The 15,586-nt window shown below is 35.1% G+C and overlaps 1 protein-coding gene across 1 annotated transcript in view; it reads right to left on the bottom strand.

The window, feature by feature from the left end:
- The window catches only part of CDH19 (cadherin 19), a 78,089-nt gene extending 62,998 nt beyond the window's left edge, over nucleotides 1-15,091 (bottom strand). The window contains exon 1 of the mRNA XM_040264336.1: nucleotides 14,868-15,091. The gene's annotated coding sequence lies outside the window, so the exon portion shown is untranslated. The remainder of the gene's footprint in view (nucleotides 1-14,867) is intronic.
- Between the last annotated feature and the right edge of the window lie 495 nt (nucleotides 15,092-15,586).

Genomic DNA, 15,586 nt, shown 5'->3' on the forward strand with positions numbered 1-15,586 from the left:
CTCTGGGTTGGAAGGTCCCCTGGAGAAGGAAATGACAACCCACACCAGTATTCTTGCCAGGGAAATCCCATGGACAGAGGACTCTGGAGGGTTTCAGTCCATGGGGTCACAAGAGAAACTAAACCACAACCACTACTCACTTACATGCAGAAGCAAGGATATTAATAATGTAAAAGTGTAAGGTTCTTGAACTATTTCAGTGGAAGTATCTTGGGGACTCTATTATTACCTACTGTATTGTTTCCCAGCTCAATGTCTTCATTCATATTTATATTTATTTATGTTAACCATTAGTTAATATGAGGTCAGTTTTCAAGAAATAATTTTAATTTTCTAAGAGTGCTGAAAGGCATCTACAATTCCAGGACTTTGAAATGGTTGTTCTGTTTCTCCCACCCACCACGACAGTTTGTTGCCCAATTGAAGGCTCCAGTGCATTCCAACAGTCAGGTCAATCACAGTTCCCAGAAACAGATAATATAGATGAGGACCACAATGAATAATATGGAAACAGGATTAACAAAACTTGATGGCTAACTGGAATTCAAAAGAGATTAGGTAGGTTTGGAAATACTGAGGTTGAGATTTCTGCAAAAATTATAGGAAAAGGTTGTGAGTAGCACGAGGAGATTCCAGTCTCAGATACCATTCTAATTGTTCACAAGGTATCTTCCCTTTCACCCTGTTTCTAAGAAAAGCCTACCTTTAGTTCTGTAGGATTTCCTTAACCATTTCTAACATCTAAATAATTAGTAAGGAGAAATGGCTGTGACTAGCATGTGAAATAAAAGAGTAAAAAAAGAACTAAAATCTTTTGATTGCTATAGTAGACATTATCATAGCTTACCAATATGCCTACCGCAATTGGAGAAGCTCTATACAGCCAGCAAAAACAAGACCGGGAGCTGACTGTGGCTCAGATCATGAACTCCTTATTACCAAATTCAGACTTAAATTGAAGAAAGTAGGGAAAACCACTAAACCATTTAGGTATGACCTAAATCAAATCCTTTATGATTATACAGGGGAAGTGAGAAATAGATTTAAGGGACTAGATCTGATAGACAGAGCACCTGATGAACTATGGACAGAGGTTCCTGACATTTTACAGAAGACAGGGATCAAGACCATCCCCATGGAAAAGAAATGCAAGAAAGCAAAATGACTGTCTGAGGAGGGCTTACAAATAGCTGTGAAAAGAAGAGAAGTGAAAAGCAAAGGAGAAAAGGAAAGATATAAGCATGTGAATGCAGATATAACTCTGAATACAAGATAAAACGCTGAATGCAGAGTTCCAAAGAATAGCAAGAAGAGATAAGAAAGCCTTCCTCACTGATCAATGCAAACAAATAGAGGAAAACAACAAAATGGGAAAGACTAGAGATCTCTTCAAGAAAATTAGGGCTACAAAGGGAACATTTCATGCAAAGATGGGCTCGATCAAGGACAGAAATGGTCTGGACCTAACAGAAGCAGAAGATATTAAGAGGAGGTAGCAAGAACACACAGAAAAGCTGTACAAAAAGATCTTCATGACCAAGATAATCACGATGGTGTGATCACTCACCTAGAGCCAGACATCCTGGAATGTGAAGTCAAGTGGGCCTTAGAAAGCATCACTATGAACAAAACTAGTGGAGATGATGTTATTCCAGTTGAGCTATTTCAAATCCTGAAAGATGATGCTGTGAAAGTGCTGCACTCAATATGCCAGCAAATTTGGAAAACTCAGCAGTGGCCACAGGACCGGAAGAGGTCAGTTTTCATTCCAATCCCAAAGAAAGGCAATGCCAAAGAATGCTCAAACTACCGCACAACTGCACTCATCTAACACGCCAGTAAGTAATGCTCAAAATTCTGCAAGCCAGGCTTCAGCAATACATGAATCATGAACTTCCAGATGTTCAAGGTGGTTTTAGAAAAGGCAGAGGAACCAGAGATTAAATTGCCAACATCCGCTGGATCATCAAAAGAGCAAGAGAGTTCCAGAAAAACATCCATTTCTGCTTTATTGACTATGCCAAAGCCTTTGACTGTGTGCATCACAATCAACTGTGGAAAATTCTGAAAGAGATGGGAATACCAGACCACCTGACCTGCCTCTTGAGAAACCTATATGCAGGTCAGGAAGCAAGAGTTAGAACTGGACATGGAACAACAGACTAATTCCCAATACGAAAAGGAGTATGTCGAGGCTGTATATTGTCACCCTGCTTATTTAACTTCTATGCAGAGTACATCATGAGAAACCCTGGACTGGAAGAAGCACAAGCTGGAATCAAGATTGCTGGGAGAAATCTCAATAACCTCAGATATGCAGATGACACTGCCCTTATGGCAGAAAGCGAAGAGGAACTAAAAAGCCTCTCGATGAAAGTGAAAGAGGAGAGCGAAAAAGTTGGCTTAAAGCTCAACATTCAGAAAACGAAGATCATGGCATCTGGTCCCATCACTTCATGGGAAATAGATGGGGAAACAGTGGAAACAGTTTCAGACTTTATTTTTTGGGGCTCCAAAATCACTGCAGATGGTGATTGCAGCCATGAAATTAAAAGACACTTACTCCTTGGAAGGAAAGTTACGACCAAACTAGATAGCATATTAAAAAGCAGAGACATTACTTTGCCGAAGTAAGGTCCATCTAGTCAAGGGTATTGTTTTTCCAGTGGCCATGTATGGATGTGAGAGTCAGATCGTGAAGAAAGCTGAGTGCTGAATTCATGCATTTGAATTGTGGTGTTGAGAGTCCCTTGGACTACAAGGAGATCCAACGAGTCCATCCTAAAGGAGACCAGTCCTGGGTGTTCTTTGGAAGGGCTGATGCTGAGGCTGAACCGCCAATACTTTGGCCACCTCATGCGAACAGTTGACTCATTGGAAAAGACCCTGATGCTGGGAGGGATTGGGGTCAGGAGGAGAAGGGGACGACAGAGGATGAGATGGCTGGATGGCATCACTGACTCAATGGCCATGAGTTTGGATGAACTCTGGGAGTTGGTGATGGACAGGGAGGCATTTTATTGATGCACTTTATTTTGTTAATGAAATATAAGTGAAGACCATACATTTATGTTTCAGAACGGAAGCAGTAAAAGACATTTGAATAGTTCTGTCTTTATCTTTCCTATTTTAGGCAACCAGATGCTGTAGTTATGCGAGGATGGAGTTTCAATCAAGCTTGAGACAATGAGTGACTGCACCCCCCACTGACTCAATCATTTTTGGTATGAGATTTTTGAGGACTTGGTTACCTAGCTTAGCACCCCCATAAAATCACCAACTAGATTCTTAACACCATAGGAGGTACTCCCTGTATTTTTCAGTTAATATTCCTTTAATTCAATGAGATGCTAATTATTAACTCCCATTTAAAAAGAGAAGAAAGATGAAAGTGAGCTTATAGAAACTAATGAGAGAAAGGAGGTCACAGAGGCCAGCTATAGATAATAGCTGGAATAAAGACTTGTCAGAGTAACAGAAGAGATAAAAATGCCTAACCTAAAAGGATACAAGAAATTGAATAAGGTCAGAGATGGAGAGAAATATGATGTGCCCAGGGACAAGTGTATTTGCATATTAATTTCAAAAACATTATTTCAAATAGCTGCCCAAGTTAAGTAATTTTCAAGTTAAGATATTAAGCGTAGTCAGATGGGCCACAAATCTCCATAGCCTGTATAATTCAGTTAACTTCTTGTGCATTATATCAAATCTTGGTTTCTCTAGTTCAGTTCAGTCCTCATTTTTCTGGGATATTTTCTCCACAATATTAGGTGCTGAATTAATTCCTCTGCCATTTCTTCAGTATTTTTAAAGCATATGCTTAAAATATTTTATAGTGAGTATATTTTTCTTTGGGATTCCCTCATCTATCTGGTGCATTCTGACTTTGGTACATTTCTCAAGCATTTAATACCAGGATATTTTACATGCATGGCTGAATTCTATGAAATACTAAAATCGGCTTGGGGCGTTCCATTAAAAACAAAAACTTGAAAGGAAACTTCATTTCACCAAAGTTTTAAACTTAAGGTTAGCTAGGATAATGAATTTCCTGGAAAATAACAGATTTTAATTTTCCCCCCACCCTCTCCTCCCAACCTGGGGAGTGTATAATATATATCTTTACTTTCTGAGATAATTTAATTAAGGCATTGATTTTTTTGTTTGGAGCTATATTTGAACACAGATAGATAGACTGATGTTCCCTCTGGTACCATTCCTATGATTTGAGGTAGCAAGTAGAAAATATTTCTTTGTTGGCTGTTTATATTCTATGATATTAATTCACATTTAAAACAGGAAAAGTAGACATAAAAATGTTACTGCAAATAATTAAATATTTTACTATTGATTTTACTTTATGTGTGATTACAAAGATGAAAGGTAGTTGAGAGCAGCATATACAAAAAGAAATATATAAAAGGATAAATCTACATTCATACACTCATAAAACAGTGGTGGGTCTAAAATTTTCAAAAAGAAAGTGCACCTATGCATGAACTATTCTCAATTATGCATTGTATATCAAATCCCAAGACTCAAACACACAGAAAAGCTTGTTACAGACACAAAAATTTGTTACACACACAGAAATCACACACAAACACTCACACACATTAAAGCAACATGTGTATAATATATTATTTATAATACATATTATATTCTCATGTAATTAAAATGTGTATACATAATTATACTACATATCTATACATACGCACATGTAAACATATTAAAAACAATTGGAATTCCATCCAAAATTCAGCAATTACTTATTAGTTTACTTTGATAAGTATTTTTTTCTTTGAGCAAAAAGTGTTATAAAACTTTTGAAGTACTAACTTTTTGTATTTTAATGTTAATATTTACATAATGAAATATTATGAATCTTCCTCCTTTTCCACCAAAAAATAACTATTATCTTGAATATAAAGAGATTTTTCCTATAGATAAAAAATCTACTCTATGGATGTTTATAAATAACATATATTCAGCATTTAAAAATCTGCATGAATGAGATATCATGTAAAGCCTTTCTCAAATTGAATATTTAATTTATGAGTTAGACTCATCAGTACTGATATGTATAGACCCAGTCCATTCATTGCCACTGATTAGGATTATACTGACATATGAAGCAATCTCAATTATACACTCATTGCCTATTTAGGGAGCTTTGAGTTGTTTTCTTTTTATTTATTTACCATCAACGTTTAATGAAAAGCTTTGTACCCATAAATTAAAGAGTTGGGAATTCCACAATCATAGAATCATGCAAATGAGGCATTTTTCACCTAAAACTTTGTTTTGTGTGATTATACGACATTATTGGTTACTTATTTTCATTACATAAATACCACCTGTCGATCTGCACTTATATATCTCTACAAAGACAAGATAAAGTAAAAAATATTTTTCTTCTTATCAAAAATGTATTCTAGTTTCACAAGAATTTATTGCAACATTTATTATTTAGTCCTCAATTTCCATTGTAAATATATTATTTTGTCTTTTACATATTGGAAATCTTTTTAGCCACTTCTTACTATAGTAAATAAAGACATACTTGTACTCTGACAATTTTTGCTGATGTTGTATTAGTAGCTACATAAAGCCTAGTCAAATATATCAACCCAATGTTCCTTTCTTCAATTATAAATTTTTTCAGTACATCTTCTTTATAACTATAATATCTATAAATTTATTCTACCATCAAAAGCAATACTTAGTAAGCACCACTGCCAAATGGTGTGGAAAATATGATTTTGTTATTGAAAAAGGCATAATATAAACATGGATTTTTTAAAGGCCCAAATCTCAGTGAATGAAAAGAAAGTTTGAAGTCATACACTCTGCTATTTTGCTTGTGTGTGTGTGTGTCTGTGTGGATGTGTATCTGTGTGTGCAGGGTCAAAGCAAAATTATAAAATTCATAAAATACTGTCATAGAATCATATAGTACTAGACTCAGATGAACCGGGTGAAATAATAAAAGCATTTAAGCAAAAATACTTTTTTGAAAATGGTAGTAATGGTTTTTATAGTAAACTGTGAACATATGTGACAATTCTATTATTATTTTATGTTGGATCTGATTACATGTTCTCTAGTTGAAAATTTTTTACTATGCATGAAGAGAATGCCTTAATCTTTTTGTGTGTAAAGTAAATAGTAACTTGCTTGGTTCATTCCCTCTAGCTGAGGGAAATGATTTACACACTTACCCTACATTAGTTTGAAAAGAAAACTGGGATAAAATGTGGATTTTCCACTCCACAGTTTCTGATTCAGTGAGGTATTTTTAACAGTCTCTAAAGTGGTCATGTATGGATGTGAGAGTTGGACTGTGAAGAAAGCTGAGCACTGAAGAATTGATGCTTTTGAACTGTGGTGTTGGAGAAGACACTTGAGAGTCCCTTGAACTGCAAGGAGATCCAACCAGTCCATTCTGAAGGAGATCAGCCCTGGGATTTCTTTGGAAGGAATGATGCTAAAGCTGAAACTCCAGTACTTTGGCCACCTCATGCGAAGAGTTGACTCATTGGAAAAGACTCTGATGCTGGGAGGGATTGGGGGCAGGAGCAGAAGGGGATGACCGAGGATGAGATGGCTGGATGGCATCACTGACTCAATGGACGTAAGTCTGGGTGAACTCCGGGAGATGGTGATGGACAGGGAGGCCTGGTGTGCTGCAATTCATGGGGTCGCAAAGAATCAGACACGAATGAGCGACTGAACTGAACTGAACTAAAAGGTGATTCTAAGGCAAAGAGACTGAGGACACTACCTCCACCATCATCACCTTCATCATTATTATCATCATCTTATCTAACTAATATTGAATGCTTAATCCATGCTTATAATTGTACAAATACTATGCCATTTTTAAGTGACTCGTCTTACAACATTTCTATGGTATGCATTCTATGTATGCTGCTATTTTATGAATGCAGAAAACGTGCACATGTAGGTTAACAACTTTGCTTAACCATGTGATACTCGGTGGGGTTGGAGTTAAACTCAGGGCACTTGCTTCCTTCTGAGTGGGTACCTTTAACCAATGTGCTTGAAGGATTTTGGAATATGGATAATATTTTGGAAAAGAAATATGTGTGTAGATATGGGCCGGGGTTTATTTTTAGAGCAGTGGTTTCCCAACTTTCATGTTTTACACTCTTATCAGGAAAAGAAAAATGCTTCAGGTGGACTCCAACGTCTGCTGTGGATGTGTATACTAATCATTTACTTCTGCAACTTCTATGACTATACAGATATTTCTCAAGACACACGGAAAAATGAAATGCAAAAGAAGAAGATAAAGCATCAACAAAAACAAAAATTCTTATATTTTCCCACAGCTCGGTTGATGGTCTTGTGTATGCCCTGTGTTATCTAAGCACCTGTCTGGAGACCGTTCTTAGGATAGAGGTTCACTACGTGGCCGGGTGGATGTTCCAAGCAGACATTTCCCACCGTATCCTGCTTCCTCTCTCTTCAAGAGAACCATTTGCTCTAGTTCTCAGCTTGACTGTTAGTGTATGGCTCTGATCATGTAGCAGTAACCTTCTGGTTGCCAAATTATATCTAGAATGGATGGTTATTATGAATAATAATGACTGAGAATGTGTAATAGTAGACAAAGGTATGACATGAAGTAAAGAATTAAATCAACTGTGTAATTTTCAACTGGTTCTTTTTCCTAATTATATTACTTATTTAAATTCTCATTTAGTAACATTAAATTAATGCTATTAAGAAGAATTTGAATAAAATGTAAAGACTTGTACATCTATAGTTAATAGTTGCATGGTACTAACTGAGGTATGGCTTCCCCACTGGCTCTAGTGGTAAAGAACCTGCCTGACAATGAAGGTGATGTAAGAGACACTGGTTGGATCCCTGAGTAGGGAAGATTCCCTGGAGAAGGGAATGGCAACCCACTCCAGTATTCTAACCTAGAGAATCCCACGGACGGAGGATCCTGGCGGGCTACAGTCCCTGGGGTGGCAAAGCGTCGGCCACGACTGAAGCAACTCAGCATGCATGCACTAAGGTACTTAAACACTCTCAAATTTAGTTTCTCCAACTGCAAAATGAGATAACATACCTGACTTCTGTATATGTTGTGATAAGTCAGGTAAAAAGAATTGGGACTGCACCTAGAACATGCCAAATGCAAAACAAAGGTAGTTAGTATTAGGCTATAAAACAACCCATTAAATGTTTATAATCCCAGATTTCTTCAGAACCCTCTAATTAATCCATCCTTAGAGTGTATAAGAGAATCACTAGTAAATCCCCATTACCACAGGAACAAAAACTCAAAGGAGTTAACTGTCAACATGAATGCTGCTTAAATCGTAGAGAAAATAACTCCTTCCGAGACAGGGCAAGAATCATAGGAAATATTTGCTGCAGACTGCATACAAGAGACAGAGGAGTTTGGAAGGCTACAGTCCAAATGGTCACAAAGAGTCAGACACACAGAGTGACTAAGCACCCTAGCAGGTTTATACACTCAAGGCTAATGTATACAGTTCCTATTATGTAAAAAATCAGTTTTGGAGTAGAAACTTACTGTCCATAGCATTTGCCAGGCAAAAATACTGGAGTGAGTTGTCATGTCTTTCTCTAGGGGATTTTTCCGAGCCAGGGATCGAACTGCATTTCTTACATTGGCAGGAGGATTTTTACCACGGAGCCACCGAGGAAGCCCGTAATGATGTTTGGGGGGTCTAACTCAATCACCTTAGTCGTTGCCAGAAAAAAATACATCTAATGAAGTCCAATCTAATGACTAGTTTTTAAAAGGTGGGGGGAGGGAATGGTTAAACGATAAATATGAGACAATCTCTTAGGTACTAGAATAACGAGACATAGATATAGAAAACTGGATACAAAAGATCAGGAAATTAGAACACTAATTCAAAAGGCACAACATCCAAAAGTAAATATTAAAGCAAATCGAGGGGAAATATTACAGAATAAATGCCCATTCACTATCTTCACGTTCTCTCATTCAGTCTACAGAAAAATGCAATTTAGGTTTCCCCCACCCTAATACTGCAATGCAACCAATCTATCAAGATCAAAAGGGATTTTCCATTATATTTTAACAAAATCTAAAAAACACTTATTTATTACTGTAAAATTAGCTTCACAGTGGTATAACATGTTTTTGCCTTCACAATAACCACATTCCTTTTAAAAATGCTCCCTTTTTTTGGTTTGCAAATCTCCATACACATTTGTGTTTCTCTTTTGCCCGTAGAATCTCCATTTCAATTTCCTTGCCCTAAATTCTGAAGGTCCATTCTTAAAAAAAATTTTTGCTCATTTGGTACATGTTTATCTCTTGGTTTTCCAGCTTCAATTTAATATTTATATACTGAAACATCACAAAGCAATCTCGTGAAGAGTCTATACACACCTATTTCCTGATCTACAAACCTATTTTCCAAGAGGCACCTCAATAATCCTCTTTTATTCTTCATTCTATATCATTGCATGCCTGTGTACTCAGTCACTTCAGTTGTATCTGACTCTTTTGGCCTGTGGACAGTAGCCCACCAGCCTCCTCCATCCATGAGATTTTTTTGGTAAGAATACTGGAGTGGGTCTTCCACATCATGATTATGTTGTTTCTTTCACCAAATAAAACCAGCCTCTACTCAGAAACTCTTCAGTTGAATAAAATTTCCCTGTTTCATGTTTTCTTCCTTTACCTCTCATGCATATTCAAGCTTCATCTATGGTCAATTCCACCTCGTAAATCTTTCAAAGATATGCACTTATCTCCCATGACCTCTAAATTCCTAATCCATAGCTTCTTGTTATTAGTTGTTTTTCATACCAGCAAAATAACTTGGAATGATATTTTGAAATTAGAAAATATCTTTCAGGAATGTTAAGAATTTCAGACTGTTAAAAGAAGAGACATTACTTTGCCAACAAAGGTCCGTCTAGTCAAAGCTATGTTTTTTTCCGTGGTCATGTATGATGTGAGAGTTGGACTATAAAGAAAGCTGAGCGTCGAAGAATTGATGCTTTTGAAGTGTGGTGTTGGAGAAGACTCTTGAGAGTCCCTTGGACTGCAAGGAGATCCAACCAGTCCATAATAAAGGAGATCAGTCCTGAGTGTTCTTTGGAAGGAATGATGCTAAAGCTGAAACTCCAGTACTTTAGCCACCTCATATGAAGAGTTGACTCATTGGAAAAGACTCTGATGCTGGGAGGGATTGGGGGCAGGAGGAGAAGGGGACGACGGAGGATGAGATGGCTGGATGGCATCACCAATTCGATGGACATGAGTTTGAGTGAACTCTGTGAGTTGGTGATGGACAGGGAAGCCTGGTGTGCTGCAATTCATGGGGTCGCAGAGAGTCGGACATGACTGGCAACTGAACTGAACTGAACTGAACTGAATCTACTAAACTCAGGTCCAAAACTCTGTCCTACAGAAATAAACTGACATTTAGAAATGCAGTGCATTATTGCAATACATTGTTTACTGTGTAAAAAATTTGGAAATCTAATTGTTGAAGCTAGTTGAGCAATTTTTGATGTATACAACCAGTCAATGTTTAAAGAGGTTTTGGACAGAATTATAACAGTAATAGTTACATAGTTTCTTGGTAGAGAAACTATATGCTATCCAGAAAGTAGAGTTTGATAGTAAGTTATATTTAATAGGAAAAATAGTATTACAAATGAACATGAAAAATAGATATCTTCTTTAACTTATCACCAGAAGAGTCCATAACAAGTGCTAATGTGTACCTGAAGGGTCCAAATTTGGCTACTTTTCATTAATTAAAAGCAAACACCAAAGGCTGGTGCCTCGTGATGAATAGCTCAAGAATTTTATAAGTGTTTCTCAAGAATTAGAAAAGACTGATTTGAAGACTGACTAAAGGTCGAGATGAGTTCCAATGGTAGATGTGTCTCTTGAAGTAGTTGCAAATGACAGGAAAGCAGATACATGTTATTGCCCATTTGGAATTAATGAACAATTTTTACCATAGAAATTACAGTGTTTGAGAGCCCATTTGTAGGGCAATTAAATGAGTGATACATAAAGATGCTGCAAAGAAAAAAAATAAACAATATAAAAAATAAAATATAACACAAATGAACTTATCTATGAAAGAAACAGACTCAGAGATATGAGAGAGGAAACTTGTTACTCACAGGAGAGGATGGTGAGGGAAGGATGGATTGGGAGTTTGGGATTAGCAGATGCAAACTGTCATGTAGAGAACAGGTAAACGACAAAGTCCTGTATAGCATGGGAATCTGTATTCAATATCCTGTGATAAACCATAAAGGGAAATAACGTGAAAAAGAGGGCTTCCCTGGTGGCTCAGACAATAAAGAATTCACGTGCAGAATGGGTCAGGAAGATCTTCTGGAGAAGGGAATGTGTGTGAATCACTTTTTGTACATTATAAATTCACACTGCATTGTAAATCAACTAACTTCAAAACAAACAAAATAGAAGTAATGAGAATTCTCTAGGGGTCCAGTGGTTAGAACTCTGTGCTTTCACTGCTCAGAGCCTGGGTTCAGCAAACTTAACATTCCACGAGCCTCGTGGCCAAAACCAAAACCAAACCAAACAAAAAAAAAAACAAATCTCTTTAAAAAGGAGGTCACTGATGCTCCAGTAGAGATTTTTAAGAATAAAACAGATAGCAAACTCTTGAAAACAATTCAGCTCTAATTCAACTTAAAGGCAGAAAAACGGTGGCATTTTCCTTTCCCATGATTTATGTACAATTTCCTCATTTCCACAGGAATGACATTTCTAAATTTTGCACTTACAGAAAATTACCTAGGTTATTTTTAGCCATAACTGATGTGCCAAAAGTACTCCCACTTTAATATACTATCCTGCTAATTTACAAAATTCATTTATCATGTAAGTTCTTAGAAGGAAGGAGCAGATAAAATGTAAATGTGCTGATCTCGTATAAGTCACTGTTCTATGATAACATTTCAAACTTGATTTCAGATGCCAAAGCAGAGTCTTTGAAAAATTATATGTTTTCCTTTAAATTTAAGACATTTTTTAATGGTCTTGAATGTCTTTTACTAAGTGCTAATTAATGAGACAAACTTCTGACAAAAATATTTCTACTTTACTAATTCTAGAGCCATTTTTAAAAAAAATCTGAAACAAGAATCGTCTGACTGGATCACTTCTGAATATGCATGCATTATTTCAAAAGGGGATGCATTGTCTCAAAAAGAAACTGATTTTCTAGAAGTTGTGAAAAGGTAGATTTTTAGAGCATTTAAGCTGAATTCTCTCAACTGAGTGGTGGCAACAAAACTCTAACACTGTGAGTCTTTAAAAGAAAGATCAAACATCTTTTTGGTCACTATGGCAAAAGTAACTCATTCATTTCTCAAATTATGAGTTGTTACCTGCACTGGCAGAATAAAAGGATTCATATGGGTTATGAAGTTCTGTATTTGTGTTTTATCCTTAATCTGTTACACCAAAGCAAAGATACAGGTATTAGATGATCATAGTTATTAGGGAAAGTCATCATGACAACAAAAGACAAAAGTTCCAGTTTCTCATGTTCATCAGCATAGTCCTCAAACATTATGGTCAGTATCAATAAATCCTAATCTAAAGAAACAGATATGAAAAATCAATATGTTCTTTCAAACTGTGTCATGCATTTATTCTTATTGCATTACTACTCAATAACTTATTAGATACTATACTATAACACTTTGCCTATAAAATAATTTTAAGAGCATGATTGGCAAAAAGTTCACTATCAATTCATAATTAGTTATTGATTATTATTTACCAAATTATATGTCATATATTATGATAAATTTCTGAACAATAGGTTTCTTATGAATGCATGGGGGAAATTTGTGCACATCAGTTTAAAGCATCTTCAATTTATGATAATTTAATTGAATAATTTTAAAAAATTTTCTGGAGATAAGTACCTTAGAAATATTTCAAAGGAGAAAACAAAATAAAACAAAATGCGTAAGTAGATAATCTATGCTTTAAGATTTCTACAAATTGTGTGAAAGTGTGTGTGTTTTTAACCATAAAAGGAAACAAAAAACATGCTAAAATTGAAACTGTAAAAATTTTATATAACTTACCTAATGATCTGATTCATTTCAGTCATTGGTAAAAAGTGTTTGTAAAGAAAACACATATAAAGTAAAATAAAAAATAAATTAAAAAAAAAATAAAAGAAACAGAGGATCTCTGAGAAAAGAAAAAAAAGAAAAAGAGAGCAAATGATTTCTGCTTCTGCTGCTGCTGCTGCTAAGTCACTTCAGTCATGTCTGACTCTGTGCGATCCCATAGACGGCAGCCCACCAGGCTCCCCTCTCCCTGGGATTCTCCAGGCAAGAACACTGGAGTGGGTTGCCATTTCCTTCTCTAATGCATGAAAGTGAAAGGTGAAAGTGAAGTCATTCAGTCATGTCCGACTCAGCAACCCCGTGGACTGCAGCCTACCAGGCTCCTCCGTCCATGGGATTTTCCAGGCTAGATTTCATAAACTCTTTATTTAAAATTTTAAGCAATTCTAGACCTATAAATTTGTATCTTTGTTTTTACTGGAAACATTTTTAAATATTTTGTTAAAAATATTTGGTAAACATATTCAGATTGAAATAAAAATATTTTCAAATTTAAAATTCTAAATATATGTGCATGTTAGTTATATTTAGACTTTAAAAATACTTAGAATTTGAAATAATAATATAATATTAAAGTATACAATTTTATTACATTATTTGCAAATACATCTAAAATATAAATGTCTCAATTATAAATTAGCAAATATTTTATACAAATACAAAGTCTTCTCTCCAGATATATTAATTAAAAAATAAAGTGATAGAACTGAACTATAAATTTACATAATCTGAGAAAACATTTGATATTCTACCTATACATTTTGTTAACTTCTTCAGCAGTTATTTCATATGCTAGTTATGGATTTACTAAATGCTTGACAAATTTACATTGAAATATTTTATTAAAATTAGTAACCCAATTAAAATTACTTGCAACAAATCAGAATTGAGACAGTAATAATTCCCTGTCACATTTTGCATTTTCTTAGTTTATAGTTTTGTGTATTTCATATTTGATGAATTAACCTTCATGTAATGGTTATAATAGACTGACATCTGATATGTGTATATGTTTGTATATGTACGTATTTGTATTCTTAATGTGCTCAATAGTTTGCTATTATTATTATTATTCTTTTTGTAACATTCTTAATTACTTTAGCATTTCACTTTAAGAATTTTTGAAAGTCAATGAAAAATTTGATAACCAAAAACACCTGACAAAAAGAAAGAAAATAAAATAAGTATATATCAACTTTAATAAGAGATTTTCAAAAAAGGATATAGTTTTATTCAGATATGTGGAAATCTCCATACTGAATATAATTTACTAATAAATAATTTATTATTTTAAAAATATTTACTCTGTAATAAATATTTCCACATATCTTTAAAATTTATAACTTTATTGCTCATGGCATCTGATAGTAGAGTGGTAAATATTTTTAAAAATTAAGAAACAAAATCCTGGAGAAAGATGCAGTAATGCTACATTCCTCCCGAGAAACTTGTTTTAAATTTTCTAGATATAAAGAACTTTTATTTTCCTGAATCTGAATTGCAGGGGTGCTAAATTGATCTTTGTTTTAGAGAATGTTCAATGTACATGTCAAGTTTAGAGATTTTTAGAAATTTTTGCTTATGAAGTGAAAATTAGAGAGTTTTTCAAGTAGTTTTTGGCTCTATTTTCATTGAGTTAGCGTATATAATCAATACTTGCCTGTTTATCACATTCTTACCTGTGTATCTTCAAGTTCAATGAGGTCTGAAAAGACTGAAATCCAAAGTTCACGTGAAACGCGGGAAGAATAGTAGGAGAGTTTGCCCCGATCTTGCTTCACAGGCTTCTCATCGAACCTTACATGTGGCACATTGCTGTGAGTTACAGACACTTGTGCTTGTAGTACCAAGACCCTCAGTATGTCACTGCTTACTGAATGCTATTTTGGGTTCTCTGAGTAGAGCCATGAACACTGAGCCTTTGTGCAAAATATCATAAGGGCACTCTGATGTCCGTTCATAGTCTGGGATTAAAATGCAGACAGCTCCAGCAAATAGTTATGAGCTGATTTTTCCCCCCTTTTTCCTAATAACAAACAAAAAAGAAAATAAAGTGCTTATTGGCTTGAGATGATAAGGAGGGAATTCAACTTATGTAAGAGAATTCTGCAAGTGGAAAGGACATGCCCTCTACTTGAGGATTAGCTGATGAAACAAATGATCAATTTAAAGCAGGCACAAAAGTTGCTAAAAAGAGAAAAGCTTTTAAACTCTGTCTCTATGACTTCTGGCTGTTCCTAAATTCAATCTTTCTACTCAGGAATGAAGTAAAATACAGAGAGGGCAATGTCTAAATTATAATCCTCTTTTTTCCCTTGGTTTATGAACTACCTAAATTTATTTATTTTATCAAATTTATAGTTAGGTTTTGTTATAAATAGTTACTGTTGTTTATAGT

The sequence above is a fragment of the Oryx dammah genome, unplaced genomic scaffold (genome assembly GCF_014754425.2).
Source record: "Oryx dammah isolate SB20612 unplaced genomic scaffold, SCBI_Odam_1.1 HiC_scaffold_22, whole genome shotgun sequence".
In the NCBI taxonomy this organism is placed as follows: domain Eukaryota; kingdom Metazoa; phylum Chordata; class Mammalia; order Artiodactyla; family Bovidae; genus Oryx; species Oryx dammah.